The sequence below is a fragment of the Tasmannia lanceolata genome, unplaced genomic scaffold, assembly GCF_043159265.1.
Source record: "Tasmannia lanceolata isolate RefF3 unplaced genomic scaffold, GAP_Taslan_0.1 ptg000015l, whole genome shotgun sequence".
In the NCBI taxonomy this organism is placed as follows: Eukaryota; Viridiplantae; Streptophyta; class Magnoliopsida; order Canellales; family Winteraceae; genus Tasmannia; species Tasmannia lanceolata.
The window spans coordinates 25,678,208-25,686,556 of record NW_027518692.1 but is presented as its reverse complement, the minus strand read 5'-3'; positions in this window follow the sequence as shown (position 1 = coordinate 25,686,556).

Below are 8,349 nucleotides of genomic sequence, written 5' to 3'. Positions count from 1 at the left end.
GAAGCTAACCGCGCACTCTTGCGCCCTGCCATTTTGTAAGTGAGATGTAAGAACAGCTTTTAGTTCTAGGTCCCACGGATGGCGCCAATCTGTTAGACCAAAGATCGGTAACAGGTACAGCAGTGGCGTAAGAGCTGAGAGCGAGCGACAAGGGAGGTTGAGTATGAATCCTGCGGTGAGTGTTTAGTCCTGCACAAGGCAAACGAGGTCAGAAGACCAGACCGGATTTTACTCCGGACAGGTCCTTCGACACTCAAGTCAGTATGAGCAAGAGTGAAGGGAAGTCAGAGTTTTTAGGGAGAAGAGGGTTTTTAGCATTACCCATGAGTCTGAGCTTTAGTCCCCTATTTATAGGGAAAATCTGTTGAGGTGTCCTGGACAGGTGTCCAGGACAGGTGGCGGCCTGTGAGAGGCTGGATCTCACCTACTCTGAACAGGTGGCAGCCTGTGAGAGGCTGAGTCTCACCTACTCTGGGACAGGTGGCAGCCTGTGAGAGGCTTGGTCTCACCTACTTTGGGACAGGTGGCAGCCTGTGAGAGGCTGGATCTCACCTACTCTGAACAGGTGGCAGCCTGTGAGAGGCTGAGTCTCACCTACTCTGGGACAGGTGGCAGCCTGTGAGAGGCTGAGTCTCACCTACTCTGGGACAGGTGGCAGCCTGTGAGAGGCTGGTGTTTTCACACCCCATCAAAGTACACAGTAGAAAATTCGTGTTCCCAAAGCTCTTAACAAAGCCTTTTGGTTTATAATACAGTGGGGAGTGTTATTTAGTGAAAATTTCTTTCCCTTGTCCTCATTCAAAAGGGTAGAGATTCTTGCCTTCATGCGTGAGGCAGGGAGGGGGGGGGGCTACTTAAATATGTCACCATATCTCCTTGAAAAGAAAAAAGTCATCTAGATAGGCTAGATTTCAAATTTGAAACTTATCATGAGTGAATATTTCCACAAACCTCCATGTGGTCACCCCCACAACATTCCATGAATCATTTCCTTTCAAATTCAAATATAGTGGCTCACATCATTGGTTACTCATCAAGTTGTAAGAAATTTTAAATGGTGGTGTTTGCGTGAAGTCCGTTATTTTTCGAAAAGTTCCGTGGGCCCCCTTCATAGGATGATCCAAACCATTCATTTGTTGGTCCACAACCTAAATGGGCTGCACACCATAGATCACTTCAACAGGATGATCCTAATGCTCCAAACAATTAATCTATCAGGCCATAGCGAATATAGGCTATACCGAGTAGATGATCTCCATAGGATGATCCTAACCCTTCGATCTATAGAGGTTGCTATAATGTGCAGTCCCTTTAGAGATCGGAGGTTTGGTATCATCCTATGGAGATGATCTACGGCGTATAGACTATATTCATTGTGGCCCAACAAGTGAACGACTGGGATCATTCTATGAAATGGGCCCCACTGTAATTTTTCAAAAATACTGGACTTCACGCCCACAGCATATAAAAAAACATGATTTAGGGCACTCTAATGATCACTAGAAAACAAATGGGTTGTGGTGCAAACTCTCCCTTTTTATGCTTTACACACAGCACGTTGCAATCATGAATGGTGATTTGTAGTAGGAAATGTTTTGACTATGGGATAAGGATCCTCAGTTCTTCACATGTTGTGGGACCCTTTATAGGTAATCTACTACTATATCTCCTTGAGAAATGCTAGGGATATTCGCGGAACACCCGAGTCGTAATGTCATTTGGGATATATACCCACGCCACCTTGTTGGCATTCCTCATTCTGGGTGTTCTTCTTTCCAATATATTGTGGTTTTTGAAGTCTAGACCTCCTTAGATGGACGGTTGAATGTGGATTTCTCCCTATGTTGTCATGATTTTCTTTTACTCTCTTGATCGAGCGATTATTTCATCGTGGGCAATTAAAGGTAGGGCCTACAATTGGATGGTCCAAAATGATCAAGGCAGAGCCCACTTGTATGGTAGGTTGGGCTTTACAACTCAACTCAACTCAACTAAGCCTTTCTCCCAAACTAGTTGGGGTCGGCTAATGAATCCTTTATTCCTTTAGAAAATTTTCATGAAGAAGGTGAAAGTATCTACCCGGTTCAGAATTTAGCTAATGGAAAAAATGAATAAACAAAACGTTTGATGTGGAGTGTATCCATTGCCTGATTATTACTTAAGTTTCTTAAACTAAGAGATGATTTAATTACATGATTTTTAGACTCATTCATGAATTATATGCTCTAATCGATCAAAGATGGTCCCCACTTTACGCTCTAATAGATCAACGGTGGGGGGCCCACATTAATAGATGATCCAAACCATTCATTTGTTGAGCCACAATATAAGTAGGCCATGCCCTGAAAATATCTCCATAGGCTGATCCTAACCCTCGATCTGTTGAGGGACAACGTATTATGGAAATCTCTATAGATTAGAGGGTTAAGAAGGGCTTGATTATCTCATTCTAGCACAGCAGAATGTCTGCAAACGGCTAGGTCAACTGGCTAGGCAAGGATAGGGTGTCCAAGGAGGGGCTAGAGCAGTTTTATTTCCTCCGTCGAGAGTTCCTCTCATTATAGGCCCTATCTGTTCTTTTTTGGGGGGCATATGAAGTGTTCCTGATGTTTTCTTCATCACGTGTTTCATCTTCTTGCGTATTGACCAACTCGGGCTTAGGCCATTTCCGCTCATTTTTTAATAGAGAAAAGGGTTCCTACACACTTGTGTGGATAAGTTATCTACACACTAGCTTAAAATACTGAGGTGGGCCATATTGTTTGGGTGATCCAGACCATTCATTTGAAAGGCCCTCACATAGATAGGGTGTCCACAAAAAATCAGATCCATAGGATCATCCCAACCTTACGATTTGTGTAGGTAAAATGGACATTTATAAACCTTCACAAATTAGTCCATTTTTTGCAAATTTGATCCGAATTACAGCTACAGCTACGTAATGATGGTACAACGATTATATGAACGGTCGCTCGACTACGAAATGACGTGTATAAACCCAGTTCATATGAACGGTCGCTCGACTAGTAAAATCCAAAATGGGAATAAAACAGAGTGACTCGAATATATGATGATCCTAATCATTCACTTGTTTGTCCCCAACGTAAATCTTACCAATTTAGGTGGTGCAAGGGCCACCGGACTTTCCATTTTTAATTTTCAATCAATATACAATTTTGTTAATTTGTTTAGAATCGAGGGTGGTTCTTTAAAATGGAAGAGTGACTTGAATATATGATGATCCAAATCATTCATTTGTTGGGCCCCAAATATAGTCTCAGTTTGATGAGCATAACCCTCTAATTTATTTTGAATGGCAGCAAAAACATTATTAAAAAACAGATCGTAGGGTTGTGATGATCCTATGGAAGAGCTGTTTACACCCATTTTGGATTTTACTTGTCGAGCGACCATTCATATGAACTGGGTTGGCTTAACCATGTGCCACGATGGCACTTAATACACATAGGGGAACGCGCATGATAGAGAATAGCGGTTACTGAAGATACTTGTTGACACATGTTCACTATATAGAAGGCCATTGGTCAGGTGGGACCGAATCAGCACGACAATACCTGTTAGAGTGGCTCAAGGACATGGCATGTTTGTTGCCAGTCGGGGGAAGGTGGAAGATGACCACCTATGGAGGACGAAGAATAAGGCGACCCATCATGAGTAGTTACCTAAAAGTTTTCCTCCAAGAAGAACGTAGGGTAATAAGGAGCGGTTACCCAAATAAGCTATATAAGGAGGCATTCCTCTCCATCCAAGGAAGAGGTCCCAGAACCAAATCCAGAAACCAACCATGTATTAGCTTTTCATTTATTTTTTATCTTTCCAGTACTTTTCGTAGCTGTAGCTGTAACTCTGATCAATGAAGCAATGGAGTCATCACCCCCGGTGAGTCTTTCTCTTTAATTCATTTATATCCCTCGCATTGGCACTAGATTTAAGTTTTTGTTTTCTGCTTTGTCGCCCGGTCTAAGTCGGATGGTTTGTCGACCTGAGGACCTTCGACGCACCGCGCGTGTGGGCCTTTTCCCTCTAAACCCTCGCATTCCTTCCCTTGTCTTGTCCGTGTGCTTCTCTCCTCTGTTCCCCCCAGTTTGGTGGAGTTTAGCGCCGTGTTCCCCGCACGTTGAAAGTCCTTCTCCATCTATGAGGAGGCAGAAGGAACCCAAGGAAAAAGTGTTGTTCTCCTCTTCTTCTTAGTCACACGAGATCCAATCCCAGGAGACGGAAAGGTCTCCGATATTCTGACCAATCCCAAATCTCTCCCCCCCGATCTGTATTCCACTTCCTTGCCTCGGTGAGAGGCTGGCACACCCGCATCCACACAGCCACACACATGCACCCCGACCGAAGGATGGCTGGGCCAAAGAGCCGCGCAGCCAAAACCACACCAAGTCTCATCGGCTGCCAGGATGAGACTCCCCTCTTTGAAAGCCCTAATTTGTTTCCTTGGAAAACAAGCAAGATGCTAAATTTACACCCCTCCTTATTCCATGAACAGCCCGTACATAGTATATTTGTAACTATTTTTTTCAACATAGGGAGTGGCTTAGGAAATAACATGGATCAGCATTTGGGCCCTGTTTCATTGTATACGATGTTAATAATGGCACACCATGGCTGGATAATTCACCTCTCTTTTGCATTGGTTTTGGGATAAAAATAAGATTTGGGGGGCAACTCGGGTTAAATTTCCTGGGATTCAAGCTATGCCCTCAACATAAAATCGGATCGGGTTCGGGCCAATTAAGCTCATTTCTTCACAAAAATTTTAACTTGAAATGACCTGAATTGCACATTTAAGCGCGAGGTATCAAAGTCATTTAGGCTTCACAACAATGGTCAAGGATATTGGGGCAACTAAACAAGGGTCTCAATAGGCGCTTGGGGACCATTCAGGCTTCAAGAGATTTCGAAAATTATCCACCAATGAGAACTCTTCAAGATTTATTTAATTTCGGCACTTCAACTCAACTTCATAAATGTGTTCGATTTTGGGGAAAAGGGTCCGGTAAAAATGGGGTGTCTACACATTGGCACTGGGTTTAAGTTTTTGTTTTCTGCTTTGTCGCTCGGTCTAAGTCGGATGGTTTGTCGACCCGAGGGCCTTCCACGCACCGCGCGTGTGGGCCTTTCCCCTTTAAGACCTCGCATCCCTTCCCTTGTCTTGCCTGTGTGCTTCTCTCCTCTGTTCCCCCCAGTTTGGTGGAGTTTAGCGCCGTGTTCCCCGCACGTTGAAAGTCCTTCTCCATCTGTGAGGAGGCAGAAGGAACCCAAGGAAGAAGTGTTGTTCTCCTCTTCTTCTTAGTCACACGAGATCCAATCCCAGGAGACAGAAAGATCTCCGTTATTCTGACCAATCCACCCCCCCCCCCCCACACACACACACACACACACATCTGTATTCCACCCCCTTGCCTCGGTGAGAGGCTGGCACGCCCGCATCCACACACACATGCATGCACCCCGAAGGATGGCTGGGCCGAAGAGCCGCGCAGCCAAAACCACACCAAGACACATCCATTTTAAAGAACCACCCTCGAATATACATAAATTAACAAAAATGTATATTGGTTGAAAATTAAAAATGGAGAGTCCGATAGCTCACTTCACCGGTTGAATTGGTGGTTCAACTTAGTCCTGAGTCTGCTAAGGTTTGTAAATACTGATATATCGGCCATATCTTGGTTAGCAAATGCTCCTACTATACATTAAACTAGTGGGACAACCCGTGCAATGCACGGGTGCACCTGTTAGTAACAACTCAAAAGTTATAGAAGGAAATCCAAAGTTTTAAAAGCATGTAGAATAGAAATGATAATTATAAACTCATAATCAAAGAACTATCAATGACTGAAAAACAATAAAAATATCAGTTGAGACTTGAGGCTAATAAAAGACATAGTAGCAGCGAAAAAAGAGACGAAGAATCAGTTATTGGGCCAATAGAGCTTTGCACCCGCTCCCTCCATTTCCTTCTAAAATTACTGCAGTTTTGTGCAAACCAATAGAGCCCATAGTTATTGGGCCCAAATTTACCTTGTAATTGGACCGGAATGTAATAATCCATATTTATCAAAACGGAGGATGGGCCTCTTGTTTTTCTTAGATGACTAATTAAATTAAATAAAGAAGGATTTCAAGTGCACAGTTGTTGAAACAACAGCAAAGGCAGAAGATGCACGCAATACAAAGAGTCTCTTATAGCACCTGATGGGCCTTGTGGTGTTAATTGATCTGGTGCGGGGAAGGGGATGGAGTTCGCCCCGCATTAATGCCATTTTTTTCTTGTATTTTTTAAAGTTTTTTTTTTTTTGGAAAACTACTAGAAACACCTTGGATCAAAACATATCTACAAGATTCCCCCAAAATTTTCATAATTTCCATTAGTACAGTTTTGTCCCTAAAATAGCTTTTTATGTTTTCTTTTACCCATAATCCATTGGGCATTGTCCCTCATTATATTTGTATATTACCCTTAGAAATCCCTAAAATCTCTCCATCGAACCATCACTGCAAGGCAACATTAAATTCTTTGAAAATCTCCCTCCCCCAAATAAAGGCAACATCTCTCTGATGAGTGATGAGATTTTATATGGTGTGCGCTCGTACAGTCCATTATTTTTCAAAAAGTAATGTATGGGCTACACCATAGGATGATCCAAACCGTCCATTTGATAGGCTACAATTTAAAAGTACTTTACAGGCCACACCATAGATCATCCAAACCGTCCATTTGATGGGCCACAACGTAAATAGATTGCGGCCCAAAAATCATTTCCATGGGATGATTGCAACCCTCCGATCTATAGAAGGTACCATAATATGCAATTCCTCTATAGATCAGAGGGTTGGGATTATCCTATGGAAATGATTTTAGGTGGGAGGAAACAGAGCCTGATGAAGAAATATTCCATGGTCAATTAGTTAACCAAATGCCGAAAAATTCATTTAATTTCCATAGAAAAATTTTCCCTGCATTTCCAAAACCACGGCCCACGTGCCTAAAACTCTTGATTCAGTAACACTTTCTTTTGTTTTGTTAGGAATCATTTACAATTTTATTAAATCTTTCATGCCATTGTAATTTGGATACATGTCTATGGATCCTTAGGGTGTCTACAGAAAGGCAATTTTATATACAACGAATCCTGTAACAAGATTTATGTTTAGAATATGAAGTTGGAGCATCTCGGTCTTTTTTAATTACCATCTCGGTCTTCTTTAACGAATGGTTGTATTTATTTATTTTCTTTTCTGTAATCTCTGACCATCTCGGTCTTTTTTAATCACCATCTCGGCCTAAAACAAATTTGACGCCAATTACATCCATTTTAAGTAGAAAGAAACAAAGCCCAATGAAATACATTCAATTCAATTCATTTCTCATAATTTTGACCAACATTTCATCTATTTCCTATGCTTTTCTTTCCAATCCAAGTTTTATATATCTTGAAACTTCAACTTCACTTCATTTCTACTCTCTTTTTTTACATAAACATTAATGAAGGGCACGAGAAGCATATGTTTTTTTTTATTTAATAACATTATCTTACCAAAAAAAAAAGACTTCTGAGAGACTCTTTGCCATGTTTTCTTGACCAAAAAAAGAGATGGACCTAAAAGAGAGAAACCCAAAATGATATCATGTAGAGGAATGGGAAAATTGAGCATTTGGCTTGAGACACAAGGAATGTTAAGAAGAAGCGCAGAGGGATGAAATGGGAGAAGGATTTGTCGGTATTTTAATAATAAAATAAAAAAGTTACATTTTACTTTAATACAAAAATTCCTTTTGTTTTTTAAACTTCCCCAAATTTGAAGTTTTCAAATTGATTCTCTTTACTGTACTTTTCCAACCAAAGAATTCAAATGCTTTGAAGTGAACTCTTACCTTTTTGAAAAGATAGTCCAAGATGGGAAAGTGAGAAAGATTTCTACATCCATATAAGATGAATTGTTGAGCAAAGGCTTGGGCCTTTCAAGAGCATTCAACTTTGTTTGGGTTGGAGCATTTACAAAGGTTACGCCATTTCCCATTGCCGCCCCCTCCGGCCACCACATTCGGCCACTGCCGTCACCTCCACTACAGACAATCGAACCCCACCTCATGGCTACATCAAACCCACATTTCAAGAAAAAAAAACTTAGATAAAAACAAAAAAATAAAGTCTTAAAACATTAGGGCTTTTGTGCGAATCATTATAATGATGTGAATGAAGACAAATAAAACTCCTAAATGGAGGGTTTATGTTGATAAATAAACAAAGGTTTGAATTAAACACCAACTTTTAGTTTTCAAGTATGAAAGCCCTAATTTTCAGTTGAGGAAGACGA